General features: G+C 38.9%; 1 protein-coding gene across 2 annotated transcripts in view; it reads left to right on the top strand.

Annotated features, from left to right (window-relative positions):
* The window catches only part of GALNT1 (polypeptide N-acetylgalactosaminyltransferase 1), an 87,191-nt gene that overhangs the window by 22,047 nt on the left and 48,142 nt on the right, over nt 1-17,002 (top strand). The window contains exon 2 of one of the 2 annotated variants that reach the window (XM_048313045.1): nt 3,213-3,382. The gene's annotated coding sequence lies outside the window, so the exon portion shown is untranslated. Of the gene's footprint in view, nt 1-3,207; nt 3,383-17,002 lie in introns of both variants that reach the window. The other variant, XM_048313037.1, reaches the window with a different exon arrangement.

Raw genomic sequence — 17,002 nt, 5'->3', positions numbered from 1 at the left:
GCTGGAGTGAGTCCAGAGGAGGGACACCAAGGTGGTCAGAAGGCTGGAGCACGTCTCCTGTGCAGATAGGCTGAGACATTTCGGGCTGTTCCACCTGGATAAGAGAGGGCTCTAGGGAGACCTTAGACCTTCCAGTACCTAAAGGGAGCTAAAAGAGAGCTGGGGAGGGACTTTTTACAAGGACAGATAATTACAGGACAACAGGTAATGGCTTTAAACTGAAAGAGGTTAGATACAGATTAGATGTGGAAAGAACTTCACTGTGGGGGTGGTGAGACACTAGAACAGGTTGCCCAGAGAAGTTATGGATACCCACTCCCTGGAAGTATTCAATGCCAGACTGGATGAGGCTTTCAGTAACCTATTCTGGTGGAAGGTGTCCCTGCCCACGGTGCGGGGTTGGAACTGGATGGTCTTTCAGGTTCCTTCCAATCCAAACCATTCTATGATTCTGTGAAGATCAGAAATGCATAATCAAGCCAGTGTAACATCCTCTATAACAGGAAGCTTGTGGACTGGAGAAAGCCGCATGTGATACGGTTACAACACAAACTAAGGAAATATGGCACAGATAAAAAAAGCTATTTTAGGATGTGTGTAAACTCATTAGGTTAACAGTAGGCAGAGGTTTTTTTCAGTAGCTCTCTTTCAGCAAGGAAAGCATATTGTATGGGATTTTGTATAGTTCTTTCAGCTAACTATTCTTGTTCATACTGGCTAATTAGCATATGGTTATGAAATCTAAAGACAAGATGTGTTTGGGAATAAATGCACTTACACGAAAGTGGGATGGCAATTCAGAAAAGCTTTAAATGTTGGAAAGGTGGCCTGGGAGAATAGGATTTGATTTAGAAGAGTAAGTGAAATGCTTTATATTTAGGTCAAAATAATGTAAAGTATGGAGGACATCTGTTAAGTTCCTCCTGCCACCCCATTCCTCACCATGGAATATAAAATGAAAGCCAACACTGTACTTTTGACAAAGAAGAGGTGCGTGTATGTATTGGCATTACTAATTGGTAGTATAATCTGGAGGGTGAGGAGTTGAACCTTGTGCTCTGTTCTATATTGTGAAATTCAAGTATTGTATCTGTTTTGGCCATTTTACTTCAAGAAAGATGTAGGCACACTTAAGTTGCCTCAGGACTGTAGTGACTGATGATTTGGAAAAGGTGCTATGTGCAGAAGGAATAATTGAATTGGCATTTCTGTAACCCAAAGAAAAGATCAAGGGAAATAATAAGCTTTTAAGTGTGTGGAAGCTCACTACAAGTAAGTGAACAGCTGCCCTTGGTAGCTGTGCCTTGCTTACTAGCGGCAACGTGGGCCATACCCTGTGTGTCCTCCTCTCACTGTTTGCTTTTTGGGGTTGTGTTTTATAAGGACTATTTCTAGTCAGTGTGTGGACAGCACTGAACAAAGAGCCTGAATCTTAGGATCCTTTGAAGACATATATAAATTAGCAAAATCACTGTAGTAAGGATCTTCATGTAACCAGACAGATGTATAGAAAGATACTTCAGTTTAAACTTTAGAGCAGATAGAAGAAAATTTGCTCCCGGACTTGCCAGCCACTTGGCCAGTAACAGACCAATTTCCCCATCGGTAAAAAAGGATCGTGTTCTCCTCCTCTGTAAGCACCTGAGTTTTAGTGAAGAAAAGTGCTACACAAAAGGCTAATTTACCATAAGCAACACTCATTTTTTTGTGTATGTAGTGCATGTTACAGTGCAGTGTGTAGAGCCTAGTCAGATACATCATAGAAATCTGTTTAACCTCTTGAAGGCAAAAGCTAATTTGCTTTGATAAAGGAGGTTGGGTCTCTTCAGAATTATGTCATGAGCTCTTATGTTAACATGTTCAGAAAAGAAACAAACATGTTTATGTTAGGTTTCCTGCCAGATATTTTTCTGGCTCTTTGAAACCTCCCTGTTTTTTTTCAGATTTGGTAAAAATTGGTATCATTTCTAGGAGATCTTTAGCCAGTTCTTTTAATAATCAGCCTTTAAGCCAAGACATTTTGCCCTTCTACTTTGGTATGCAAAAGACGGGAAACTGCCAAATATTATGCTTATTTCACTTGCTTCAGTATAGGGGTAATAATTAATGATTAGGCAGTTGACAAACACCTTTTCTATCGCTGCCAATCTTAGCCTTCCTTACCGCATACTTCCTTCATACCGTCATCTTACCAGAGTATCAGCATCTTTTCTTTTTTTTTCTTCCCTTGTGCAAAGATGTTAATCTGGACACATATGGGTGGTACAGAGGTAACAGTTTAAACAGGCAGAGCAAGAAACTTGAGTAACTTTGTAGGTTCAGATATAATGTGGCAAGTGCAAGATACAAGCTTAAGTAATATATGGCAAATATTACCTAAGTGTAGACAAATTACAGTTGCATTAAAAATTGAACAAAATTCTCTTGAATGTTAAGACACATTCTTTACTTTTCAGCTGCTTAGAATTTCCTTCAGACATTGCTGTATTAACTGGGCAAAGGCAGAGATTTGAAGGAATTCATTCAATATTGCTAAAGTTTTAACGGGTAAGACTTGGAAAGGCTCAGCCGTCATCTTTCAGGTGTCACTTTTTTTCTAGAAGTGAAAAAACGTCGCTTCTTAAGCGTCAAGTCTGTGTTACTGTAATAACACCTTTTTTTTTTTTACAAAAGCTGTCATTATAAATGCTAATGTTTAACTTGTGGGCGAGAGATGAAAGAATGTAAAAACCCCTACATCTATAAACTAGAATATGTATAGGAAGATTTAGTCCAAAAGAGTGATCATCTGGGGAGTTGCTCATGTGAATGTGTGCTGTTTTTTGAGGAGGCTGTTTTCTTGCCTTACTGAGAACAATTCATAGTTTGTTGTGCTAAGTATTCATGATTGGATAGAGGACGACATATATAGAACTCAAAAATAGATAACGGCTTATTTGGGAGGACAGGCAGTCCTCCCACTTAAATCATATCATCTGGAAGGCTAAAAAATGTTGATGACTTGTTCCACCTCTCCACTCTACCCTGCATATGTTGTTTTCCTCACAAACTCAGTTCACTGCCTTCTTTTAGAAACAATCTTTGACTCCTTCTTCCTTGCATGGGATTTTAGATTTTGAAATCTTAAATGGGAAACTTTCCTCCCCTTCCACCTCAAGCTCTGCCAGTACTGAGCTAGGAACTTATCTGAATTTGTTTTTCTTCTAGGGCAGCCTTAAGACCTTGCTGGTGGAAGACCTCTTTTGCCTCTCCGTTCATGTCGGAATGGCCTAGGCCAGTCTGTTCCTCTATGGTTCCTGCCACAGGTGCTCTACAGCAATGTGTTGGGACTTTGCCACCAGTGCTAGTGGGCCATCCCGATGGCTGTAAGCCTGCAGAGGAGGTGAGTACAGAGTGTGTTCCAGGAATTTTTGGTGCTTTGGTCAGGTCTGGCAGCTTTGGGTGTGTGTCAGAGCAAAGGGAGCACTCAATGACTGCCTGTGTGCCCCTGCTTTGTCACTGCATTGCACTAGGTTTGCGTGGCAAGGTTTTGCTAGTGAGTTAGAGGCGTCTTCTCTGAGGAGCTGCTAGAAACTTCCCCTGTGCCCAATGGAAGCAATGCCAGCCATCTCCCAGAGGGACCTGCCACTGGCCAAGGCCGAGCCCATCACTTAGTGGTAGAGTGTCTGGGGTACTGTACAGGAAACCCATGCTAGAGCAGTCTGTTCCTGAAGGACTGCACCCTATGGAAGGGACCCACACTGGAGCAGTTCATGAAGAACTGCAGCTTATGGGAAGGACTCAAGTTGGAGAAGTTTGTCAAGGGCTGTTTCCTGTGGGAGCAGGGAAGAAATGTGAGTAATCCTCCCTCTGTGGAGGAAGGAGAGGCAGAGCTGGGATGTGATGAACTGACTGTAACCCCCATTCCCTGTTCCCCTGTGCTGCTAGGGGGAGGAGAAGGTAGAGAAAACTGGGAGTGAAGTTGAGCCCAGGAAGATGGGAGGGGTGGGAGGAAAGTTTTTTAAAGATTTGTTGTTATTTCTCATCCTACTCTGATTTGATTGGTAATAAATTGAACTGATTTCCCCATCATGCGGCTGTTTTGCCTGTGGTGGTCCCTGGTTAGAGGTTTCTCCCTGCCCTTATCTTGACCCACAAACCCTTTGTTATATTTTTTCTCCCCTGTCCAGCTGAGGAGGGGAGGAACAGTGACTTTGGTGGGCACCTGGCATCCAGCCAGGGTCAATACTCCGCATGCGTATTCCATATTTTACTGTTCCTTCAGCATCCTGTTGGACCAGTTCAGTTTTCTGCAGCTACTGAACACGTGTCCGTAAGAAACCCTTTGGATATTAGCGCAGACCTAATTAAACTGTTACTTTGGTTGTCTCTGAGTATTGGGAAGTATAGTATCCAAGTGGATAAAAGACCTCATTATTGGTTTTCCTAATTTTACCTTTACCTTCTCAGTATATCTTGAAAAGAGTTATCTAGTCCAGTGAGCTGGAATTCAGATCAACTTTCCATCCAGATGACCTAAGAAAGCCTGAGTTTCATTTTCTGTGTTTCTACAACAAACACAGTACCCTTAAAGCATCCTTGTCAGACCAAAGAAGATTTATTAAACTACCACTGTGTAGTCACTGGGTGTGCAGTGAGGTGTTTAACAACTGAGTACTCGTGAAGCCTCCTCTGTGTGTGCATCTCCCACACTTTTTTTAAGCTTGATTGAAGCAAGATGAAGAACCAAAGTTTATTGGGATGGACAGGCAAAGATGTGGGATGACAAGTCCATTTCCTTTGGCAGAAAAGTTTAACCAGTGCAGTTGTATTTAGTATGTTAAATGCTGTCCTGCACTTGGAATCGTCGGTATTGGCATTTTGTGCTAATTTTTCATCCTGATTTTTTTCTTTCCTGGAACCTATTAGCAGTTTTCATAGATTAGTTTTCACTGGCTGAGTTCTGAAGGACTCTTTGGGCCCAATTCTGAAGTTCAGGTTCAGCAGGGTAAAATGGGAAAAGCCTGTTTCATGTTTGAGTAGGTCCTTTTCCAGTCAACTTGAAAAGATCTAACTTGTACTCTTAAATTCAGTGCTTAAAAGATATAAATGGAACATGTATCAGTTTAGAGGAGAGGAAAAATTATATCCAAAATTACTACCTAATACTCTTTAGTAGTAGAGGCTACTAAGAAAAAAATCTAGGGTAAAAAAAGGTAGAGCAAATTTTTTACTTCTGTGTTTACTTCTTTTGGCTGCTCAAGTGGTATCTTCACTGATATTTCTTTCATGGTAGCCCAATCACCTCTTCTGTGGTTTTTGACTCTAATGTTGAGTTTAATGAGATAACAGATTTGAGCAGAAATAACTTCTGTTGGGGGGATTGGTCTGGGTCTGCACTGAGGGACCAATGTGGCTGAATAAACACAATTGTTCTTGGTTATTTTTCAGTTGTGTCAGTTCTCTGGTTAAGTTTGTTCCTTGCTGTGTAGATTTTTGCTGGCAGAGCAGAAGGTTGGCATGTTGGAGTAGCAGCTACTTACGCAGTAATAGTGTGTTGATAAGTCTTTAGCTGTGGTCTGGCTTCTCAGACATGTCTACTCTCCTTGTAAGGATTCTAATGCTTTCAGAGAACATGAAAATCTTTCAGAAAAGGTACTGAAAAGTAATTTTAAATGTCTTGGAGCACAGAATTTTAAAAGATGTTTTAAAAAGTGTCTGATCTCTGATCTGATTTAATTTAAATTTTAACAGTTATTTTTATTTCTCAAATTCCATGATTTTCAATTAATATATAGCTGAATTTCCAAAACAGTTCCATCATATTCCTTTCTTTAATGTTTTCTGACAGACTGACCTTTTTTATGGTGAGTCTGTCTCTTGGCTTCTAGTCAGGAATTAATTTTGAATTGTAAAAAAGCTCAAGTTGCTACAAGCTTTATACTTTCAAAAATCATGTGTCAAATTAAATACACTAGCTGTTTTTTTCATGAAGTGCCTGACAGTTTCTGGGAAAACAGAATGGCAAAGTAGTAAGCACCAAAGTATTTGAGGAAATGTAAGTAATTTAGTGAAGTCTGATGCATACCTGCCATACCGAATGTTCTGCTGATTGTTTTCTCTATGCAACTATGCAGAAAATTGTTATCGTCACACTTATAGGTAACTGGGGAAACAAGTGAACTCTTCCACAAAATAATCTTTCTGCCTCAAATTGCATATCACACTCTTCAGATTTCTCTGGACTGCTGTACTGCACAACAAATAAATTCTAAATTTTATTTTCTTTTTTACCTTACTGATGCATTTCCTATTCTTGCTACGGCTATTTTATTTAAATTTGTCAAACGTCTTTCATACTAGGATGAAAACTTACAAGTTAGGCCAGATGAAAAACATGTTTTGGAATCACTAGCTTGAAGAGTATAGTCTTGAAATTTAATGTCTGAGTGAATCTGCCATTTTTCTTCCACAGAAAGAAATACTTAAGAAATAAAAAGAAATATTTAAGAAATAAAATCCAGCTACATTTGAAAAGCATTTATTACAGAATAATGAAAAGGTAGCATTTTCTTTTGAAAATGACTTTGTTTAAATAATTCCTATGGCCTAAGTGAGAACTATTTTTTAAAAGTTTTGATTTTTGTTTTTCTAGCATTTTCTTTCACAAATGAACTCAAAGCATGATATGTTTGCCTTTTTTTTAAAAAAAGTGCAGATTTTTGAAGCTGTTAACAAAATACAACTGCTGTTTCTATAGAATTCAACTTATCTTTTCCATAGTGCTGCTTTTGACCAAATGTGAACTTGAATGTAAATTTCTATATTTGTCAATGAAGTTGAAAATTAGGAAGAAGTATGGGCATGGCCAATTAAAATCTCTGTGATTTGGCCAATATTTGTCTACCTTTACAGTTACAGAAATATATTTAATTGGATGGGTGGATGCTGTGTGCCCCATGCTTTTTGAATCGTATGAGTTACTTTATATTTCTTAGATAGGTGGGTTCTTCTGCCACTTTCTCTTCCTCTTCTTCTACAGTCTTGAGTCCAGCAGTAGCAGATCATTTTCCATCCTGTCTCTACTTTACCTGTTATCTTAATTTTTGTTGGTATGGTAGCAAGCTACCATAGATGTAAGAACAATGGGGTAGGAGGGGGCATCTGCTTGCAGAGACCTGAATTGGTGATAGCTGCTCCCTGGCAGAGTTAAGGATAGTTTGCTTGCTGAATAGCAAAGAGAAAAAGGCACTGAAAAGGAAAGGGACAGTAGAACTGTGGTGAGAATGTCTCAGTGTGAAACCAGCCTTTGCAAGCCTTTGTTCACAATGGACAGTATTGATACCTCTATAAACTCTCTTGTAATGTCAGGCATCACAGGTCAGCATACAAACCTCTGTAGCTCACCTGAAGTCTGAATTCTAGAGCTTAAGTTCAGTACCTGTGGAAATATCAGTACCAGTGCTGACGACCAAAATGCCACATGGACAAAGATCCAGGACTCTAGTCCTGAAGAAGAGCCATTGCTGTATTGTTCTGCTTGCAAACTATTCTAGCAGCTTCTCCCTATCAGTTTCTTCTTGCCTTGTCCAGTCTTGGAAAATGTTCTCAAGTTCTACAGGATTTCCAGAACTCTGCGTTTATTATTCTGCCTTTTTAGCTTTTTATCTGACAGTTCTTTTCTTCTTGTTCACCTCTTCAGTGTAGAACCCAAAATATGCCTACTTTAGAAATAAACTTTACATGGAAAAATTTATGAGTCTCATGGTTGAAAAAAATCTCATCGTTGTTCTTTTTATACCATATGTACATTTGCATGGATTAACAATTGAAACCAAGGACTTAAAAGTGTGATATTTCTCAAACTTGTGTTGTCAGCTGTACTAGTTTGAAAGCAAACCAGTGAGAGACTCAAAATCAGAACTACAATTTAATAGGAAAATTAAAAATAAATGCACTAGTACAGAAACACTGACAGGGTCAGGATGCAACCTGACACCCTGTCGGGCAGGGTGGTAGTAGCAGTCCAGTTAAATGGTGGCTGCAGTCCTCTTGAGGTGATAGATGTGGTTCTGTTGAAGCAGTGATCCTGTAGAAGGGTCTGGTCCTCCTCAGAAGGTCCAGTGGTGGTTATGTAGCTCTTGTCCTCTGGGAATCCAGTAGGAAAGGGCTGAGTGTGGTGTTCCAAACCTCAGAGTATATCCAGGTAGGAATACTTGGTTCCTCCCCCTGGGCAGAGCACCTCACAATGGGAGGATGTAATTTTATGAGTCATGCAGTGAGGCTGGATGGCCCATTAATAGAAGATATCCCCTAGAGGGGGAGTTGTCAGGGGTGTGTCGTGGAAGAGATAAAGAACCCTGCCCTACCCGGTTTTAACAGATGGTGATAGAACACATACTTTTGGTTACGTCTTACGTTGTAACCTAAGACATCAGCGATCTCTGGAAAGACAGAATTAAGAAAAACTGCATCTAAACCAAGGAAGTCTAAGGGGGAAAGGGAAGGATGGATGTGAAGAATCTTCTCCTTAGTGCGATACTGTGTGTGTTAATTAAGAACAAAGCAGTTGTTAGCAGCAGAAGTTACCTGCTGAGCAGACAGCTTTATGATGTGAGAACAGGCTTATCTGAGAATGTATGCTTATAAACTGTATGGCCTTTCTGTATAAATACAGCCTTTTGCTCTCTAGGTAGACTTTTTATTTGCCTATGGATATAAAGCACAAGTTTTTGGGAGAAACATTGCAAAAATTTCATGAATGTATTGCAAAATTTGATAATGCTTTTCTTTTTTTTCTCCATATCCCATCAGTCTTTTCTTTCTAGAGAAAGAGAAGCATGCATACTTCCTGATATTTTGTTGTTGTTGCTAGACTTTTCTGGATGGAGATCTGATGTTTTCTCTGTATTTCAAAAAGTGTTTAGCCCTGCAAAACTACTGATTTATTTTGGTTAGAATTTTGATGTTTCCCTAGACATAATGAGGTGTGGTGCTTTTCAATTTCTATTTTAAACTATCTGCAGTGCCACTTTTAAAGGAATGGGAAGTAGAACTTGTTAACTTGTTTGAATTCTTTGCCATTCTTCATTCTACTTGCAATATCATTCTTCATTTTACTTGCGATAGTAGAACTGCAATGTTAAATGTATTAAATGATTGTCGCCTTTATGTTTTCAAATTACATATCCCAATTCTTCAAGTCTTCACGATTAGTATGTGTTATCTTATCAGCAGTTTTTAACTTGATATCCGCCTATATTTGATTTGTCAGCAAGTTCTGCTGTTACTCTAGGCAGAATTCAGCCAGCTCCTCTGGGATAAACACCCTATAGCCCCAGCATGTATCATAATTTCTTCTTTATCTGTGTTTTTTTCAAAGCTTTTCTTCTAAAACACTATTTTGAATATTTACCACATAGGCAGAGAAGGCAGAGAAAAAGTGTTCTTCAAAGTTATTTGGTATTTCTTCAATTTTCCCTTCTGGATTTTTAATCTACAGTAGAAAGTTTTCAGGATTAGAGGTTTCTGCAGTTACTCAGACAAGGATGATTGAATCTAGTGACTGGAAATCTCCTCTATATTTTTTTCTCTAATTAGCTGACTCTGCTTTTCTTTAAATCAAATTCTTGCCCATTAGTGATTCACCCTTAATGATGGCTATTTGCCTATGTAATTTTCTGCCATCTTTTAAAGTGTTTGAAGAATTAATGAATAATTTTATTCTGCTCTAGCTTGTGGCTTTGATATATACCTAAAAAATAATCAGAAGCTTTATAGAGATTTGATATTTTAGAACATTTGAGACTTAGCTTGAAAGATTTAACAATTTCTTACAACATACAAGGAAGCTGTCAAGGATGTCTTGTATAAGATTTATTCACTTGATTGTTCAGAGCCTGCATAGGTATTTGTCTATGAAAAATGTGTAGCTAGCTTCGTGATGGTGAATTCACCTGACCTTCAAGTAGTAAAAAGACTTCTCCTTGAAGTTTGTAGTTCTTTCATTCTGACACCTGAGTTTCTAATTTTCTTCTCTTCTAACTTAATAGAAGAACAGAGAGTAAATTTGAAACCCTTTTGTCTGTGTTCGTCACTGTTTTCAAGAAGAATTTGCTTATTTCCTCAAAATACTTCAAAAGCAAATGCTGCCTGACATTTACGAGCATTGACATGTGCAGACTGAAGAAAGTATCGTCTGCAGAAAATTCTGTTATTTGACACATTTGTTTGAAGAGCAACCTATTGATAAGGATAGTATCCATTTTAGTTCAGTCTCAGCTGGTAAATTCTGAGTTTTCTGTTAGACATTTAAATATAGAACTTTTAAAACATTTTGGAAGACAATTTGGTTTTCTGAACCATGCAGAAACATTTTAAAGGAAGATGGAAAATATGAGCATTGAGACTATGAAACTGCTTACTGTTCTTTTACTTCCACATAATCTAATCTCCTGCATATGATTTCTTAAAGAATCTTTCTCACAATACTAAATTTAATTTTTTCCAGAAGGAATTTTAACTTTAAAAGAAGTCCTATCAGCTAGCCTATTCTACTTACAGCTCATCTGGCACCTGCCAAGTTATTTAAAATAATCTTTGGAATGTATGACTTCTTGATCATTAGAAATTCTTGACTGCTTACATGCTTTGTTTCTTAGTGAACGTATGCCTTGTAAGGCCAAGTGATGCTGCTTTTGGCTAGAAGCCTTCATGCTGTGTTACATCCTGTCACATGATCAAGTACCTAAACATATGGAGGTGTTTACAGCTTTTCCTTGCAGACAGCAAATAGGATCCTAATAGCCTAATCTCTACTACTGTGACACTATTCCACTTCAATATAAAGTTTGAGTAGTTCAGCTTTTAATCTCTTAAAAGACCACTTAGCTCCAATAGGGAGCCTAAAATTACTTAGTTTTAAACTGTTTCTTCTGAGTAATAGTAAACCTGCGCAGTCTGTACCTCACATGACAAATTGTTTTTCTCAAGGAAATGGAGGTCCTCACCTAGAACACCTGTGTTGATGTGACCTCGATTTTCCTCTAAAAGTCCTGCAGTGTTGAGGTTGAAAGACAGCTAACACAGCTCTTCAGGGATTTATTAAAGACTGGAGTCAGTTTATAGCTCTGGGATGCTGATCGGCAAGAGTGTTGCTGTGCTGAAAAAGCTAAGTGCTGGGTCACCATCTGTGAATCTTCCAAAAAGAAAAACTACTCAGTGGTTCTAGTCCACTTCAGCCTTCTAGGCTGCTGTGAAGGGTAGCAGAAGGCTCAAATAGGTCTTACTGATGCATCTTCAGCCATTAATTATTGCATGTCAAGGGTTTATGAGCTTAAATCATCTCTTGCTGCTGTTAACAACAAAAGCTTTTCACTCATGAATTGCTCATTGTCTTTGTGCTGCCTCTGATACTCAGTGATGAAAATACTGCCTGTGTTCTCTAGCTGGCTGTTACTCTTAGTCAAGCACCCTCAGCAGCCCTCCCAGAGTGTACATGTGAAGTAGCTATGGCTTTGAAGAGGAATGTTTGCTCTCTGTCAGCATCTGAGGTGTCAGTAACCCAATTTAAGACTGCAGTTGTTTCAGGAAAAGAAATAACTGTCTTTCGGCTTATAAATCTGCTTTCCTAAAAGGATTGCCTATTCTGCACCTGTCAGGAGAGGCAATTCTGCTTTTCAGTCTAAGAGGGAAAAGGTTTGAATAGTAGTGGTTTGAACTTACCTGCCAGTACTGCAACACCCAATAGCTTAATGCCCATGCAAACACCTCCTACTTCTCTTTGCTTCAGGGTGTTGTATATCTGTGTATTCATTTTGTTACGTGTTGCAGTTAACATGGGCTAATGATGTACTCTAAATATTTGAAGCAGTACTGTAAAAAGATGTGTAGTTGTTTTTTGATATAGGATTGGCAATATTAAGTAATGTATTCTGATTTCTCACTGGACATAGTAGAAGTATATTTTAAATTTTAGAGCAGTTGAAAAAATGGAAATATGTGGAGAATCCCTGAATGAGATGTCTGGTTTTAGATAATTTTCATTCGACCTGTAGAACAACTGAGAAATGAAGTTGTTGCCTCAGACATTTGAAATCTACTTCAAAGTCATAGAGCAGACATCTAGTGAATCTCAGCTGGTTATATGACAGCAGGAGTCCTTGTACTTTTATTGTATTCTTAATTTTCAAATTTTAGCTATCCTCTTGAGCTCTTGCAATATTTACAGTGATATTCTGATAGGGAATATTTCATCTCCCTCCTGGATCAATTTATTCCTTTTCTTGCATAGCAAAAATTGCTGTAAAAAAAGAATGTAAATCCAAAATCTGTGGATTGGATTCGTTTGAACTCTTATTATTTGATTAAGATATTGTTCATCTGGTCCTTTGAAACCTTTCCCATTGCAGTTTCTTCCTGCAAGCAAGACAAGGCTTTCTTAAAGTCAATCTAAAAAGGTCTGACTATGACTGGGAAAAAGGGTAATTTAAGTGATTTCAAAGGTTTTCATTTGAGCAGTTGTGTAAATAATATTTTATTTCATTCTCAAAAATGCTCTATTGAGGGCATTTGGCATGCTTACAAACTCATTTGAGAAACCATTAAGAACTGATTTGCAAAATTATAAGCTGTTTTCAGAAGTTCAGTGACTATAGCTAAGAGGTTTCTGAAAACTATAGGTACCAAAGTAGCATTGTATTTTCAATTAACTTTCCTGAATTAACTGAAAGAACTTGTTTTAAAAGTCAAACTTTTTAAAAGCCAATTTTTTTTCAATTCAGAAATGTAATTTCCTTACTATGTAGAAGTACTTAGAACTAACCATAAAAGTTTAGGGGTTGAGTAAAGACTACTTGGGTAAGAAGGCCCTTTCCAGAGTGAAGTAGTCAATGATTCTGTGATTCTAAACAGGGAGAATCAGAGGTTCAAGTACTCGGTCGCATGGTTCCCATACAGTTACAAACAGTTTGATAAAACTGTAGTTGTAGTGCATACCTGTTGTTCCATTTTGGGTATTGGTTTTCTATGTGATGAGAGATTTTAACCTCACAAGAGCTTCTACTTTTGTAAGTATAATGATGCATTCTATTCATTTGTAGGAAAGGAGGTATGAACCAATAGCTTCTGCCTTGGTATATGAAGTTCATCCTTGTTTTTCAACTGTAGTCAGCTACTTCTATGTTTGTGTTATTCTGCCTTTATTCCAAGGCCTACCAGTTTTAGAAACTTAATTGATATTTTTTTCAAATGGTCAATTAAAAAATTGACTTATGAATTAAAACATCACTTCTGATGAATTAAAAGTGCAATCTTCCTACACAGAGCAAAAGGAATAGAAATTTATTTTACTGACCTACATTTCTCAGATTTTTCTGAAGAGCAGGTTTGCTTTTAATGATTTGTTTTCATACTGTTTAGACTGGTATGATCTGCTTTCTCTCATCACATCCTCAGAACTTACTTGCTGAATTGTACTCAACAGATGAGTACTAAAACCTTTCAAAATCCCTCCAATGAGCATAGCCCCATGAAACCTACTTCTCTTATATTAACTTCTGAGCAGAAGAGTACTGGCACCCTCAAACTCTTTAGTATTATTTTTGCCTGTTGAAATTTACTGGATGTATTTGTGTTTCTGTGAAAAAGATGAAGAATAACCCTTTTTCCACAGGTGATGGGCTGACCTTCTGATTTAAACATTTTTTTACACTTGCTTTTATAGCATTGAAAGGTAGTGCTTTGTTTATCCTCAAACTGACCTGTTTACTGACGTTCTGATGGTAATCAGCTCTCTGCAAACAAGCACTAAAACCAATTTAGGGCATAGGCCAGTAAAAAAAAAAAAACAACAAAAATCAAAACACATCAGCACAGTAGCAAAAGTAGTTCTGAAACCTGACTGTAGTGTTGGCATCACTTCTGTCATTACTAAGTAGACGGAGAAGCTGAAAATTCAGCTTTGTGTAGGCTTTCAGTCTTTCCTTAGATGCTGTTCAGTTAATCATTTGCCATTTAGTTTAAATTGATATTAGTAGCTTAAATATAGCAGATGTTGTGTCAGGATTTTGACGAGCCCTTACTTTGTGCCAGCTTCTGTTTATTCATATCTGAAAGTCTGGAAAACAAACTTTACATCAGCTTTGTCTGGTTACGTGCTGCATCCAGTGTAGAATCCTGATTTAGCTGAATAACGGCAATGAAGTCCTTTGTCAGGTCTGCCACAAAGTCGTATTGAAGACTGATCACTAGTATAAACAGAGATAAAGTTGATCCAAAGATAAAAATGACTGAGTATTTGTATGCCATACTGAAAAAGAGCAAGTTTTCGTGCCATGCCAACTGTGTGTGTAAAAGAGGTGGTTATGTGAAACAATGCTCTTTATATGAGCAGTAATTTTAAGGATGACCTTTTCCTATAGTGTCAAATGTATCATGGATTTTGTCACAGGGAAGAAAAATTCACTTGACCTTCAGAAGTAACAAGACTTGAATGTACCCATTTTTCCTCTTTTGTCTTTATTCTTGATAAAGTACAGCCTTCGTTTCTACCCTTCCCAAGGTGTTTTTAATACTCTTTTTTCTTCCATGGTGTAAGAGTTTTGTCATCTATAATCCAGTATTTTGAAGAGATGAAAAATACTTGGTTTTGCAAAAATCTTCAGTTTTATTACATTACTCTGTAGGTAAATGCAGTTATTAAACCTATGCATTTGGGGATTATTTCTGTGGTTGCTGGACTAGTTTATAGATGCAGTTGACTTTCTTTGCCATAAGGACACACTGCTTATTAATTTTAAATTTGCTATCAGGCTTCAAAGGTTTCTTCCTGCAGAGCAGTTTCCTAGCATGGTAATACCCAGCCTATATGGATAATAATCATAGAATCATAGAATAGTTTGAGTTGGAAGGGACATCAAAGATCATTCTAGTTCCAGCCCCTTGCCAAAGGCAGGGATGCCACCAGCTAGATCAAGTTGCTCAGGGGCCTATCCAACTTGGCCTTTAAGTACAGGAATTTGTACTTTTTACTTACTAAATTTTTGAGGTTTTAACCTGACTGTTTTTCTAACCTTTGGATCTCCCTTGAACCAGACACCCAGATCCATTCCTGCATATTGTTTCAGGTTATTGTCTGCATGTTTCACCCCAGCTGGGTGTCACCAGCAACCTTGCTGAGTATGCTTTCAGTCCCATTCCACAGCTTCTCAGTAAGGACACTAACGAGTATCAGCTCCAGTTCTGGCCTCAGACAGCTGCTACCAGTGATTGTCTGTCAGCTGGACTTTGTACTGCTGGTCAGAACACATAAAGCCTGGCTGTCCACCCCCCTGATAGCCCACTTCTTCAGATTAAATCTCATTAAGTTCTGAAAAAGTACTCTGGAAGACTGTCACAGTCCCTGTTGAAGCTAATGCAAACACCATTCACTGCTCTTCCTTTGTTCACCAAACCAGTGCTCTCCTTGAAGCAAGCTGCCGAGTTGTTCAAGTATGGTGTGGCCTTGGTGTATCCATGCTGCCTGTTCCCCTTTTGGTTTCTGTGTTGCGGTGATCTGTTTGGGGTTGGGTTTGTTTTGTTGCTTGTTGTTTGGTTTGGTTTTTTGTGTGTTTGTATGTAAGATTTCTTACATAATCTTTTCAAGGACTGAAGTGAGACTGACTAGCAGATGGTTCTCCAGATTCTCCTTTTCTTTCTTGATGAGAGCCTTTTTTCCTAATCTTGAGGCAGCTCTGGATCACCATTTTAGACCTTTTACAGACGATAGAGAACGGCCCTGCAGTAAGATCCACCTGCTCCTTCAGCACCCTCAGATGCCACCTTTCTGATGCCATGGAGCTGCACATGTCCAAGTGGTTTAAGAGATCCCTGACTCAGTCTGTGTGTCCTGCATGTAAAGTTTCACTCTCTCAGACTCTGCCACTAGGTTCTGGAATGGGGAACCCAATAACAAAGAAGCTGAAAAAGCCACTGAGTATCTTAGCCTTTGCCATGCTCAGCACTGGATCTGCTTTATTCTCAGACTTTTTTTTTTTTATATATCCTTAAGGTGCCTTTCTTGTTGCTACTCTTGTTTCGTTCTGACTTGTACTCCAGGATTATGTGGGAACCTCCTCACGTGCTCAGGAAATGTAATTCAGGCATATTCGTCAGTCTTTCTTCGTACAGCATCCCAGCCAGTATAATTGTTCTGGAAGGGCACTTCTGCAGGCTTTCCTTCTGTTGCCACAAGTAGCTAATTTCCTGGATTTGTCTCTCGCAGCCCCTGTCTTGGGAGTCTCCATCCACTTACGCTTTGAGTGCAAGGCTTAGGTGCCTCTTCTTTTTTTGCATCGTGGGGCTCCAACTTGTGGCACTTCAAGGTCTCTGTGGAAATACATCCACCTACAGTTAGTTCTTGCTCACTTTGCTCCATAGCCTCTTCCACTGAAGAAGCAACACCTCAGGCAGAGCGTCCCTCCCATGGTTGAGGCTACCACCAACTCTCCAGCAACAGAGGGAGAAGACAAACATAGGGCTCAAGCCCTGGGTGGCAGAGCCCTCTTCCCAGAGCTCTGGGTCAAAGTATGCTGAGAGCAGTTGCTTCATCAGAGTTTCTGGGCCCCTCTGCTTCACTGCTGTGCTGCCTGAATTCTGCGGGGAAGCAGAGAGGGAGAGTGCTGTCATAAAACCAGGGGTGAAAATACAGTGTAATTCATGAGATGGTAGGCTGCCCAAGGGAATGAGAGCCTTCATCTAAAGGCACAGGGAAGGGCCTTATCAATGGAAAACAGAGTGTGTTGAGCTTTTGCATGGCTGTCTTTTCATCACTTGCCTGAACCCTCGGAGGATTCCAAGGGTTCGCAAAGTCTTTCTTTGACATTTCACTGAACTGACAAAGGAATTTTCTTGTGTTAGAGGCAGATATACCACCAGGCTGTGCATTCTAAAACACTTGATATAGTTGGTATTTTTATGGACACTAGTCTAGATTATGGTTCTCCTGATGTCTTCCTAATTTGAGGACCCCAAAGCACTGTGCAGT

Source organism: Corvus hawaiiensis, chromosome 1 (genome assembly GCF_020740725.1).
Source record: "Corvus hawaiiensis isolate bCorHaw1 chromosome 1, bCorHaw1.pri.cur, whole genome shotgun sequence".
NCBI classification, from domain to species: domain Eukaryota; kingdom Metazoa; phylum Chordata; class Aves; order Passeriformes; family Corvidae; genus Corvus; species Corvus hawaiiensis.
This window is presented reverse-complemented; position numbering and strand designations above follow the sequence as displayed.